The following is a 13986-nucleotide window of genomic DNA, read 5'->3' on the forward strand; positions in this document are numbered from 1 at the left end:
GATGATGCTTAATTTCCAGGTATGCAGTGAACATCTCTCATTGTACTGAGCTACATTCACTGAAGCACAAATTTTTTGTAGGATCTTTGACATAAAAGTACAGAGCAACCTTCTTCTCCCAAGTAGCTGTATTTATGAAATTTAAGAGTGTGAAACAGTATTTGGACCAGGTCTTTTGGCAATAAGATATGAAATGCACTATCTCTGTAATATCTGGGGACAGGAGCCTTGGGTGACATAAATCTGCTTTTTTTAACTTTAGTCAATTTGAAAGAATTTTCCTTTGGTGGAGGTATTGATTCAATTCAGCTGAGGTCCAGGCCACTGCCTTTTCAGTAGCAACGTTTCCTAAAGCAACGGGGACAAGTACAGTATAGGAGGAGTTCTGCAGCCAAGCAACAACTCAAGGGAGCGAAAACCGTCATAGCTGATTAACAGAAATGAAAGCTGCTCAGGAAAGAATCTGAGTATGAATATAGAGCGCAAGAATTAATTGAGAAGGGGATTCTCTTTGTACTTCTTCTAGTAGGTCAAACAGTTCATTCACTAAGATGCCTTTGAAGCTGCTAGCAAAAAAAGCATCACTGCAAAGATGAAACAAACCACTGAGTGAAGTCATATGTTTGTCCTAAACCCTACTATTCTGAGTGAATTAGTTGCACAGTGAATAGCAGAAGACTAAGCCAGAGATGCTCCATTAGCCTTTCCAAAGAGAGGGCAAGAAAGGGATAGCTGTGGCAAGAGAGGAGCTGAGGGTAACATGCAGCCTTAGTACAAGAACAGGGACATAGTGCTGGAAGGTTGAATTGCTGCTTTGTTTATGCAGCTGTGCATGAACTTCTGCTTTTCCTGCAGAAAACAAGGACTGAACACAAATTCGGAGCAATACGCTCCCTTCCTGATGGCATTCCTTTAATGATGGTGAGGGCAGGTGAAAGTTACAGTGATATTGTGGTGACTTAGTAGATGGTTATTCAGGTAGCCATGAATTCAGGGGGAGTTTTTACACTGATTTTAATGGAACGTGGCTCACAAGAAAGAAAAGCAGATGTAGGCACAGGAATTGATCAGTAGGATACAGGAAAAAGACCAGAGCTCCTGCTGAAGTCAATGGGAGGAAGAGTTTTCAGTAGTAACATACAAAAACATATCGGAGAAAAATAAATGTGCATGCAGAGCAAAGCAAATGCAGTGTTTGGGTTTTGATAGCCCTTGGCTGCTTGAAGATATTGACAGTAGGAAAATTCACTTTTCAAATTTGCCTCTGCTTTTGATGTGGAAAGGCAATGTGGGATGTTTGTCCCAAAGAAAGCAGGAATAAAAGAGATATTAAGATTTCACAGTCCTGCACTTCCTCATCAGAGAGGAGTTGTGGCATATCATGCCATCCTCTGCCTCCAGCATCCAAACTTGTACTTATGGAGTCACTCATCTTTTGATGAGGATCAGTTAGGTATAAGAAATGGAAGAAAACAGGATGTAGTCATAGAATATGGCACATTTTGTGATGTAAATTGTGAAAACAATAGTTGCTTTCCCCATATTTTTCCTTACCTAAGCCTCCAAAACAAATAAAAGAGGGTTTTCTTTTTGTCATGATGCTGTATTCTGTTGTATTTATTGTATTTTCCAGCCTAAAGTGCTTTGTGTGTGAGATTAAAAAGCTGCAAGTCTCAGGCCATCTGGCCAACCAAATGGATTTAGTGTACAGGATCACTGCCAGATGTATGCCAGTTGTAAGTTTAATTTTTGAACATAGAAAGTGCCTGGGGCTCTGTGTCTGTTATTCAGAGGAAATCAAGCTCCACTTTTCCAGAAAAATCCAGATACAGTTTGAATCTAGGTGTATGGTCTTTTCTCCTTCACATGGTTTAGGGGTGTATTCTTTGTTTCTCCTGAAGAAAAATTATAGCAAGAGGATTTTTCATATATCTTACATGTTACGTATGTTTGATCACATCTGTCTGACCTTACAGAACAGTAGGGACCGCAGCAATAAGTTTTTATAAGGAGCTTCACTGAAATCGTTTACTCGAAAGATAAAATTTCAGAAAGTATTTCTAATTAATTTGCACATATATTTATTTATGATCAATTTGGAGAATATGTATTTTTTCAAGTATATAATAGGTTATAATATCTCAGAAGTGATATTTAATTGATTTATTTAAATGAGTAAAGGAAGATGAGATATTTCTATCTTTACAGACTGTAAGAAGGATAAAATGCATTGATTTTTTTATTTTGCAAATGTTCTCACATAACAATGTCTACAGTACATCTGAGACAGTTATTGTGAAAATGAGGAAAGGTGTGAGCACAGACTGAAAAAACACACCAATTGAAATCCAGGATAAAAGCAGGATTTAGGCAATGGGAAACAGTGATTTGCAGGTCTGGCTCTCCTGCCTAACATGCTGCTGCCTACATCAGTGTATTTCTTTGCAGCTGAAATACTGAGGTTGAATTACTTTCTCCTAAACAGACCTGAAGGCCCAATGAATCAGAGATAAATGTTTTGGGGAAAAAAAAAAGAAAGACTTGTTTGTCAGGGCAGAGTTACTCTCCCCTGTCTGATGGAACAGTGAGGGAGGAGCTGGTGAGTGCCAGACATCCATTTGCAGTAGCCAAAGGCACCTGCAGCAGATCTTAGTGCCCTTGAGAGGCACAGCATGCAGGACTGCACAGGATCTGGCAATTTCCATCACAGTCCAGTTTAAGTATATGTAGACAAAAAGAAGTTCAAATGTTCAGAAAAGGAGAGTGGTGGCAATGTTGCTGCCAAGAAGCAAAGCCTCTGATAGGAATTTCATTGCAAATGTCTCTGACACTAAAAATAAATCTCAGTCTTCCAAAACAAGGGCTGCATTAGCCTTGAAATCAGCAGGTCTAATTGTATTCTTGTGCCTGGAAATAGACAAGAAGATTTGGTTAGCAGCTCAGATTGGTATGTTAGCAGCTCAGATGATAACCCATCATCTGAAAAAGGCTCCATGTGGTTTTGGGTCCAACTTTCCAATGAAGAGCCATAAAAGAAAAGCTGGCACTGTAATTTGTAGTTTGTTTTATGCTTGAAAGTAATTTTCCCTGTGATATTAGCTGTTTTTCTCTTCTCCTGCAAACTCATTCAGGGGGTGGGAATCAAGGAAACCAAACAAATAGTAGATTTCATAAAGTAAGGAACAGCAAATTGAGCAAAAGGAGGATTACGAAGACTAAATCTTTTGTTCAAAGAGTGATTAAAAAGCATTAAGTTGGATGAAGTCAATCTGGAGCTTAACTGCATGAACCTTCTGCCCTGTTTTTCTTCTGCTTGGTTTTCCATATATTAAGAAATTAAAGGAGAGGGAGAGACCTCTTGAGGACTGCTGAGGTGGGGCTTTTTAAAAGTAATAGGCAAAATCAGTTGGACATAAGCTCTGTTTCCTGGTTTCTAGGGAATGTAAATTGTCCAGGCCAGCTGCGTCTGAGAACAGCAAGAATAAGTTAAGTGCTCTTTTCCAGCAGAGGACTAGGGCAATTCACACCCAAACATATGTGCCTAGGGGATTCCTCCAGGCAATGAAATTCAGGGATTTGTAGCCTCCTCTTCCCATGGTTAACAGAAAACAGTTCCCCTGCCCAACAGCAAATACAGCTGCAGTTCATTGCTGAAATAAAGTGACAGGGTAATTGCTATTTGCTTTGTATTCAAAATACCTTTTTTTTTCCTTTTCCTTTGGTTTTAGATTAAATAAGCACAAGATGAGGGCATCCAGCTCTCAGAGCTGTGTTTGCCTTAAAGAAAACTACTTAGAGGAGCACAGCTCCCTTGCAGGAAAGACCAATAATAGTATGAAGTAGGAGTTATCAGTGGATGCTGTATCATAGCCATGGACTTATATCAAGAGAGACTAAAAATAACAAATAGTCAGGTTTCTGCACTCAGCTTTTGCACAGCACTTGGAAAGCTCTAGCCTTTTTCCTGCACTGTGTTTATACAGAAAGATCAAGGGTGGGGAACAGAGTACAGCTGTAAGCATAAATGAGGTTGGTATATCTTTTTTCCACAGCTTTTCCATATTTACTGACTTGTCTTCTGTTTAGACTGTTGTTTAAAATTAATTGCCAGTTTGATTTAAAACTAATTGTTAATTTCAAAATCACCTGTCTCCAGCCATTTCCCATGATGGGCACTTTGGTCTCTGCATTTTCATATCCTCCCTGTTTGGCTTGATGACATTTCCTTTACCTGAAATATTTGTATTTCTGGTCTTTAATGTCCTTATGAACATGGTAATTTTAGTCTTTACTTCCAAAGAATACTACCCTTGGGCAGCAGCTCTGCCCCATGGCTCTGCCACGTGGAGCAATGGCTCATAATGGAGCAATGTGAAGCACTCCCAGTGCCAGCAACATTAAATGGAGTTGTACTGAGCAAAACATTTGCTCTGAAGCCTTTTGCTTTCCTCGGATATTATTTTCCCCCCTGATTTACACTTCCATTTCTAATGAAAACTAGAAGGAGGAGTTCTCCACAGCCCCTTCCAAAGGCACTTGAAAAGAGTTTGGAGGAAAGCTATTTTCCTTCCAACAGTTGTTTTTGATATTTCATCTTCTTCCGCATTCTGTGACTAGGTGAAAATGGGGATTTTGGTAAACAGGAAGTTCTCCTTTCCCCCAGAAAAAGCTAATAAATAGTCTAGTGGTTAGAGCACATGTCAAGGGCTGAAGACATTGCATAGCTCCCCACTCTGTTGCTTACCAGAGACTGAGTTTAGGTCTTGGCAGTGCAGGGCCTGGGGTGCCTAATTGTCTTAATCTCCACTCTTCATTTCCTCCAATCATTCTCACTTCTCCCCCAGAATAACTATTATTCCCATGGAAATTTGCTTAATCCACCATTTTACCAAAACTCCATGTGGTTCTCTCTGAGAAAGTTGAAAAACTGAAACAGGACTTGAGTTGAAGGAGTTGGTTAGCTCCAGCCATAGGGGATAAGCATTTTTATGTCATCTTTTTTCTTTCTATTTCAAGTACAGTGGATTATCATAGAATCATAATATCCTCTCAGAATTGCTTTTCCAAGGGGTGATGCTGTATAAATCATGAAAACTAGACATGGAAAATGTTGAGCAGGTCTCCTGGTCCAACCATCTGCCAGGAGAAGATTGTTCCCTGCAGAATTTTCCCCATTGCTCTGCTGTAGCAAAGTAGCAAAGAGGTGCTTTATCTGCAAAACAGCTCCACACCTATTTATAGTCCTGCAGAACTCATTATCTTTAGTTACAGAGAAATTACTTTACACCACTGTTACAGAATAAGGTCCCTCTTTCTATACTTTCACAGCTGAATTTGCCCACATGCATGTCCCTAAAGCCACAATTGTGAAAGCTGATATACATCTGCAGCTTGATAATTAAACCAGAAACGTACCTTATCCACCACAATCACATATCCTGCCCTTCCCTAACACACTGATAACCAACTGGCAACCACCTGATTACTCCCCCACAAATAACAGGGAGCACAGCAAAATGTTCCTCTGTGTCTAAAGCAGAGAAGGGGCATTTCATTACCAGATCCTCTCCCTCTTTGCCAGAAGCTACCAAACAATAAAATGGAAAGGAGAGATATAGCTTCTGACATCTGTCAGTGCAAGTAGCCTTTGGTTCAACCTGGGCTGTTATAAATATTATATTAGAAGTATTAGCAAGAGCAGATTGGATTGCAGCAGGTCCAGAATGAGACAGCCTGAAGGCTGGCAATAAAGCTGGAAGAAATGAAATGGTTTGGCATAGGCATGTTCTGCTTTGCATTGTTTAAGGAATGAAGAGGAATGGGGGAAATAGTTCTGCTTTGATTCAGCTCATCCAGAATATCTATTTAGAAGAGCCACTATCACCACCTTGGCAAAGATAGACAGCCCCTGCATGAGCAAACACTGACATACGACACTGTCCTCACAAAGTCTATTTAATTACCCTCATCACTCTTTTATGCTTTTCTGGGCATGTTTCTCTATGTTTAATTAAGTTTGCATCACTAGTGGAGGTGGGCTCAGTCTGGGAGTGCAGATTCAACTTGCACAGGTTTCGCTGAGTGAACCTAGACACATCAGTGAGGGACAGAGTTTGAAGACATTCAGGTACTGAAAGATGAAAAAACAGTTACTATCTCCTCTTTGTTTCACACAGTGAGAGTTCCTGAAAGTGGCAGTTTGTTTTTACTCTCAGCTATAGACACCACAATGATTTTTTTTTTTTAAATCTGGTTTAAATCTCTGTATCTTTGTCCCCCACCTGCATTATGGAGAGAAAACTATTTCTCTAGCCTGAACTTCTGTGAGACAATAAAAACTTTCTGGCAGAGGCCATGTGAGTTCCTCAGCTAAATAGGAAAATTCATTATATCAGTTGAAATTCTGACAATTTCAGGGGAGCAAAGAAAATCAAAAGTATCAATATATCTTACACCTTCCTGTTACTGCAGTTTTAAGGGCTACTTGTAAATAAAAATAGTTGATCAAAAACATTAATTTTTCAGGTCCATGAAGTTACTTAAAGGGGGGGGGGGGGGGGGGGTGTGTGTGAGAAAGGGTAAAACAAAAATACTTTGATGTTTCTCCTCCAGCAACAAGAGAAAAAAGAAGGTGAAAATCATTGAAAAGGTGGACATTTCCACAGCACTAGATAAACCCTCTGCCTTAGTGTACACAGGGCATCAGGGGAGAGACATGCCAGAAATTGGCCTAGACTATATTTCCCTAGAGGCACAGAGAGATATTGAGGGAAATCACAGTCATTCTGTATCATGTGATGGAGAAATCAGGATCTATTTTTTCTCCTCATTTTAAGAATGCTACAGACTCGACAGAAACCACATGAGAAAGCTGATGAAAAGAAGAGTGGGGAGAAATCATTCCAGTCAATACTTCTGAAGTGTGGGCTTGCATCATTTGCTCTGCAGCCTTTTTATCATAGCAGAAATGCTCATATATGGGAGAATAGCCTTAATCATCTTGGGTAGAAGGTTACTATATAAACAAGTATATATTTAATTGACCTCTCTTTGCTCTCTAGAAGGACTTTCCTCACATTTCAAGTTGGAGGAAGGTCTAAAGTCAAGAGCACTCATCACAAAAAGGTACTTGAAGCTTTCTCTTTAAGGATGTGCAGTTGCACAGCCCCTTCAAGCAACTTTAAACGGGTGCTGTGAATGGCAACTCAAGAAGCTGCTCTATCATTAGCTTCCACCTGAGTGTAAAAAAAAAAAATACACTGTCTGACCTTAAGTGGATAAGAAACACTGGCTGTCAAGAAAATGTCAGTAAAATATCCCCAACTGCTCTGGTACTGTTAGCCACTTCTGGCATTGTGCCTGCCTTACAAAACGCACTAAGGACTGTATCCTCTGCAGGACAGGCTGAGGCATCTACACACCCTACACTGTAGTTACAATGCCCATCCAAGGATTGGAAATGTTTTTCTGTTACCACCCTCCTGGACTATCAATTTGGTTGGTTTGAAACATCTGGGTGTGGTGCTTTCCTCTCAATCTTGACTCATCTTGGTGATAGCAAATAACCCCATCACAGATGTGTTTTACACATCTGTAAAAGCAGAGTGGTGCTCCTGTCTTCCCAGGTGACACAGATTTGTGGTGTGAGATGCTCCTGCCCTGCCTGCCGCTATACCTCACCGAGGTGTTGCTCACCAGGCAAGACTAGCCCAGAAAAACCTGCCCATCACTCTAGCACCATCCTGCTGGGATGATACCCAGTGTGCAGCCAGCAGGTCTGGCCACAGTGCCTCTTGCTGTCACTTTGCTGCAGACCACTGCTATTTGGGGGTGTATTTGTGTACCACATACAGCATAGGGTACATGCAGCCATTTGCTTTCTCTGACTTCTTTCACAATTGCCACTACAATTTCTGCTTTGGCTCTCTTCCTAATGACTGTATTATTAGCTCTATTTTCATCCGCTCTCAGTTGTTTATTTTGCATAGAGTTACTTTGGCTCCTCTACATATCACAAATTGATTAGCTGAACCAAGTCCACAAATGCTAACAGAGAAAGCATTTTGAGCAGGGTTTTGTCCACCCAGTGTCATTTTCACCCTTGCAATGTGCTGCTGCTCCCTGGCAGCCCGACTGCTGTCCTACTGCACTTCCAAACATACAGTGGCACAGGGAGAAGCAGACTTCTCAAAGGTCCTATTTTATTCTGGCTCACTGGAAACCTTTGAGGGAATGAGGAGATGCAGGATATTAGGATATTCCCTAAGAGCAAACAAAAGCAGAAGGGAAAATCTGTCATTGTCTAGGGAAAATCGGAGAGGGGACAAGTGGATAGAAGTAGAAATAGGTGATCTCCATCAGCTATTCTCTTCCCACTAAATAAAGCTGAAAAATTAAATAAAGCTGCCTATCTCCCAGGTGTTGGAAGACGAAAGAGCACAGGTTATATGCATGCGTAGTTGGAAGAAAGTCCTAGCTAGAAAAGAGTTTTATAACAATTCTACCCTGCTCCCAGCCAATCCATGGGTTTAGCATGCTGGGATCTCTGGTGGGCGATAGCCCACTTCCCAGCAGAGAGAAGTTACGGAAGCTGCGCACAATTTTTAATGTTTAATGACACAAAATCAATTGGAAGAGGTTGCAGTTTCCACAATTAATTTAGGAGATCTCTCAGAACAGGAGAAAGTGGGAGAGTTTCCATTAGCCCTGGAAATCTCATCAATGATAGGAAAATGGTTATAAACAACCCCGCACTCAAATAAACGTATTAATAACCTTGTCCTCACTCATTTCTCATGCCTCCCTAAGACAACAGTTTTGTCACCAATAAGGTCATACCTTGGTCTCAATTCCACCCTGTCTTTGCACAAACACAGAACATCCATATGGTTGTGAGCTCTTTTAGCAGAGCGAGCTCTAAACCATGGCTCGTGGTTGCTGCCCCATGAGCTATCCCTGGTCCAAGGGGCAGGAATCACAGGTGGATAATCCCTCTCCCTATGGGCCCTGCCGCATAGTGAGAGGCACTTTATCCAAAATACAAGGTAAGAAGTTGTCCTGCCCTGTAGCTGGGCAGGAAGGGGCTCCTAGTCCTGGGTGCATGATGGCACTAGCATGGTTGATGAGAAGGTACAAGCTGATTTTGATGGCCCTGATGCCATTTGCCAAGCTTAATGCTGCATGGCATGAAGTGCCCGTTTTCTGCCCTTGTTTTGCTCAGCCTGGGGGAGTGTGATGCCTTCGCTAGCTGGAATCTCAAAAAATAAATAAAGTTATTTTTTGTGTCTTTTAAAAATCCCAGGGCTAAGCAGAGGTAGCAACAGTCCTCACTGCAGCTCAGTGCAAATCAAGAAGCTGTTTTCAAATCTTGCAGGTTGTCTCCAGGACTCCAGCTAAGTGAAGTCAAGGCAGGGTTTGTAATGCACAATTTAATCAGTGAATTTGTAGATCTCAAAAGGCGTGCTTAATTTAATATTGTTTCTAATGGCTATTGTCTTCATGCTTGCCTGTTTCCCCGGTGCTTTTCCCTTTTGTAATTACTTGAATGGGCATTTCCAGGTGCACTGCATATATTAGCAAGCACTTTCATTTTAGTAATGAGTAAGACACTTTCAGTGTTTGTTTCTTCATTGCCCTAATACTCAGTTTATTAAAGGTCCTGATTCTACTAAAGGAGAAAAATTAACATTTACCACTTCTTTCTGCCTCATTTTCCTCTTATACCTTATGATGTCTTTGAAAACAGAAGTGTTAAATTACTTACTGGCCAGGGTCAGACCAGATTTAAATAATCAGAGAAAAGTAAACTAGATGGAGATGCTTGGCCAATGCCTGTCCTCACTCCTTATCGGGATGACAAGTAAGATTTTGTTGAACTTAAAGCCATTCCCCTGGTCATCAGGACCTCGGGGCTATTTTAAGCTCTGAAAGGAGTACCTGCAGTATCTGTTTCCTACACCCCATTACTACCCCTTAGCATTAATGTGCATTTTCCCACTCCTTGCCCTGCAGCCTGGGGACTTGTGGAGTGTAGGAGGCAGAGCCTTGCCCAGTCACCCCAGGCTGCTGATTAACACTGTGGCAGAATTTCAGCATCAGCTGACAACCTTCATCCTGCTGCTGAGCAGGATTTATTATACATGCTCAACATCCCTTTGCCACATGCTAGTCTAATTTCAGATTAGCTGTTTATTAGCGTTATTACAAACATGGCTCTTCATCTTCTATTAAATGGTACTGCAGTTGCTGGGCTTCCCACATGAAGCCTGTAAGGAAGCACTTGGTTCACTAAATTACCCTGAAAATGTCAGACTTGCTCTGTATTATTAGCTGTACGTCCTACATCCTCTTTATTAGGATTCTGTGTCTTGAGGGTGCCCTGTGGCATATAGATTTTTTAAAATACAAACCCGTGTAATTTTGCTGTTTAAAAGAACATTTAATTAATCTGGATTCATTGCTTGTATGGGGCAAGTTAAATGAAAACTAAATAGAAGGCATATGATTGCATGTTATTAAGAAGAGCAACTGCTCCAGAGACCAAACTCTTTTAACACAACATTAAACTGAGCTCATTTCATATGCACAGGTTAGGAGAACATATTCTGAGAAGATCAGCAGAATGGTTATGGGCACTAAACAGCTTTTAACAAAATGCATCTTTCAGGGAAGAAACCTTGCCTAAGCTAGACATAAATATGCTAATGACGGGAATGAAAGCTTCGCACAGATTCTAGGTAACCTTTTAAAAATGACCGCTTTTATAGTGTCAGATGTAAATGATAAGATTGGCTTTGTTTATTATTTCACCATCTATAAATTAACAAGGGCCACAATGAGCATAAAAATAAAATACAAAGTATTCTGCAGGCTTGAGTCATTGGTCACATCATGACTTTTTAATGGTTTTTAGGAAAGCAAAAGGAATCGTGATTAAAAACTCTATTACACAATTTCCCATTCCCTACTCCATTTATGTTAACGCTATTGGTACAATCAAACTATTTTAAGAAAAGCACTCACCAAATTTCCAAGTATCCTAAGCCGTTTTTTTAAAAGTCTACTGCGCCTATGTCTTTTTCCAACCCCATCCCTAAAATTCACCTTGTCTGTGAGACTACAAAGCCTTCAGCAGTGCTGTGGCATTCGGTGGGCAAGAGCTGCTATTTTTTACATGAATCGCAGCCATCTCATCATACTTTTATAGCTCTCAACTGCTCTGAGGATAGGACTGCCTTTGGTATTTTTGTCCATTGTTTGGAGGAGGAATAAGGGTTTGGATGTGCATCACTGCATGGCACTGGCTGGATGTTGTAGCCCTCTCCCCCCTGCTTTCCTGTGCATCCTCCTTGCCTGTTGATTTACCTGTTACTAAGGTTAAAACCACATCTGCTGACAATTTCCAGCTCAAGCCCTCTTCAGAATGTGACAAGGACACCACATCTATTTTCCCTGCTTGCAATGAGCATGCACAGCTAAAAGAGGCAGCTCTCAGCAGGATTTTCATGACTGAAAAGCATTAGAAAAACTAGAATTACCTGTTTCTTCCAATGAAGTAACTTAAAATCAAGCTACTTGGCATGGTAGCTTCTGGTGGGACCAGCAATGTGTGTCCCTGGTATGTGTTCCCTGAGCACTACTGCTTTTCATGCAAATAATGAATGTCAACAGTGAAGACATTGCTGTGAGAAGATTTTGCTCACAATCCTTCTCACAGTCACAGGGAGAACACAAATAAGAGGCTTCCCACATATGAAGTAGATGCACTCAGATATAAAGCTGCACCATCTCCCTCCAGTTTGGCTCCCCTGCTCTCTCTGGAAGGAAGCACTGGTCTCCCTATTCTGCCTGACTCCCCCAGCTCCAGAGAAGCTTTATAAATCCCCTGGGCACGAAGATGCCTAATGGCCAGAACAAATGCCTATGTCCTAAAATGGGCAGGCCTTAATTCCTCTGTTCATCCATCCCCTGAGCAGGTGTAGGCGGCTCTGCTTGCTGCCCTTGGTGCTCCTAGCATGGCCCCAGGGCACCTTTTGGTGGGTGGTACAATCCATGACCCTGGGCTCCTCCAAGGGTTTGGACTGCCGACAGGTATCACAGCACATGCCCCCAGTTAATAAACAGAATAACTTTTGCCTGTGTGTTAGGCCAGACATGTCCCTTTACCTCTATCTAGGTCAGCAAGAGCCATGGCAGTATAGAAGTGTGCTCTGAAAAAAAGAGGAAGAGACTTTCCTATTTTTAGGTTGGTTTAATTGTTTTTCATGCTTTTCAGAACATCTGAGAGGAAACTCTTCCCCAGGAGTGTCACTTCCCCTGTTCGCCCCTCACCTGGGAAGACCAGTGCTGTAGGAGGTGCCCCTCCTGCACTGCAGCCCAGGCACAGCACCAGCTCTGCTTCTCTTGGGGTACCTCTGTCACTGATCTCTCTTCTCAGTGTGCCTACTTTTTATCTTTCTTTTCAACTGCAAAAGAAACGGAGCCCCTCCATGCATTGCTAATATGAGCATGCAGAATATACAATATCCATAATAATACAACAATACAAAATGCATAATAATGCAACATATACATGGGAAACTGAATTATAGCACACAAATGGAAACAAATAAGGCAGACTTGGAGCAACTCTGCCTTCCAAATATAAATGTGCTTGTCCAGAGGTCGGGCTTGTAACTTCTGGGTTTTGAAACGAGCTCCTAAATGGAGACCCTGCATCTTTTTTGTTCGTTAACACAATCCACCCCTGGGACACATCAATACAGCTGCGGCTTTGAGATGAGTTGTAGCTAATATAGTAATGAGCAGGGATGTAATTAGCAACGTTGGAAGGGCTGCTGTGGGCAGATGGGAGCTGAAAAGACTGCGCTTGTTGTGAGACAGGCGTTTATACATATTGGCCTGGGAGTCTAAAGCAACGTGTGATGAATGACCTTACACACTGATAAGCCATTTGAACAGTAAACCATGGCATCTGTGTCCCTTGCTTTGGTACAGGGCAGTTGTTCCCTCTCTATAAATCATGGCAGAATGAGGTTTCCCTTAGTAATCTGGGTTAACCTTTCCTGCAAACTAATCTGAGTTAGATAGCTGAGAGTTTAAATCAACTCTTCACCTGAAAGGCAAGAAGCCCCAAATTTCTCTGGCCATGGTCCTTTGCCTTCCAGCAGACCCCAGTTTCTCCCTTAGAGCAAGTGCTGTCTTCAGGCACAGCCTCAAAATTTCTGCAAGGTGACAGGAAGAATAGCCAGCAACAGACCTGAAGGAAACAGAAATACTGCAAAGTTTATGCTGCAAAGCCTCTGCCTTTGTCAGAGTGCAAGCTTTTAGTTGGTTTGTTGGGGTTTTTTTAATCATATTTTTTTATCCCACATGCCATTAGCTACTGCCAGGCATGCAGCATTACAGCAGCCCATAGGTACTTGAGTATTTATTTCATAGTTTCTGCCCTGGCAGTGCATGCCTCTGAGCAGCAGTTCACTGGACTTATTTCAGGAAAGATCCCAATCCCAGTAATAGCTTCTGATGGAAATATTCTGTGACTGCTAACTCTCAAGCTTTCTCGGGTTTTGTTTTCCAGAAAGCAGTAATTTCAGGTAGTCTTAGCATCTGCTTTCGCACTGAAAAACCCAAGAGAACCTATTTTTCAAACATGTACAGCAAAAAGCCTTTTACTCTGTCTTCCCTGGGACTTAATGCAGGACATCAGGGTTTATGCTCTCGTGGGCTGTGCAAGCACTGCTATCAGCAGCCTAATACTTGCCCTGGGCTGAGATGTCAGTCATTATTAGGAACGAATGACATTCAGGAAGAAGAGATTTATTGTGTAAAATGGGTAACTATACTTCTGCACTGCAACGTCCTGTATAGTGTCTCCAGTGATGGTCATTTCAGCTTGGGCTACAGGCAGCTCCAAATGGTTGGACTGTCATGATTGTTTAGTGTTTCTCCATCTGTGGTTAACAGTGGCGACCCAGGGAAGAGTAT

This window comes from Pezoporus occidentalis, unplaced genomic scaffold, assembly GCF_034315485.1.
Source record: "Pezoporus occidentalis ecotype Australia unplaced genomic scaffold, CSIRO_AGI_Poc_V1 ctg12, whole genome shotgun sequence".
NCBI lineage: Eukaryota > Metazoa > Chordata > Aves > Psittaciformes > Psittacidae > Pezoporus > Pezoporus occidentalis.